Source organism: Penaeus monodon, chromosome 15 (assembly GCF_015228065.2).
Source record: "Penaeus monodon isolate SGIC_2016 chromosome 15, NSTDA_Pmon_1, whole genome shotgun sequence".
NCBI classification, from domain to species: Eukaryota; Metazoa; Arthropoda; class Malacostraca; order Decapoda; family Penaeidae; genus Penaeus; species Penaeus monodon.
Window position 1 is genome coordinate 4,069,685 of NC_051400.1, and position 244 is coordinate 4,069,928.

Here is a 244-nt window from a genome sequence, read left to right on the forward strand (position 1 = left end):
TTCCTTTTAGAACGAGCCTGCAATTGAGCCAAAGAACTTCTTTCAACGACTACTTTAAGCTCAGGTCCCTCTGCTGAGTCGGAACTCCTGACAGGTGACTGCGCTCTGGCGAGACGTGACAGCTTTTAAGTATGAAGGCATAACTCGATTTACCCAAATCTGACACTGTCACTGTAAAAGGAGTTAATTCAAGTTCCCTTTAGAATTAAGGAAGCTTAAGAAAACAATCTATTTCCACAAAACG

At 42.2% G+C, this 244-nt stretch overlaps 2 protein-coding genes across 3 annotated transcripts in view; both read right to left on the reverse strand.

Moving 5' to 3' along the window:
- The window catches only part of LOC119581680 (rhodopsin-like), a 6,157-nt gene extending 6,058 nt beyond the window's left edge, over positions 1-99 (reverse strand). The window contains exon 1 of one of the 2 annotated variants that reach the window (XM_037929804.1): positions 1-83. The gene's annotated coding sequence lies outside the window, so the exon portion shown is untranslated. The other variant, XM_037929803.1, reaches the window with a different exon arrangement.
- The window catches only part of LOC119581684 (rhodopsin-like), a 17,834-nt gene that overhangs the window by 13,900 nt on the left and 3,690 nt on the right, over positions 1-244 (reverse strand). The window lies entirely within an intron of this gene.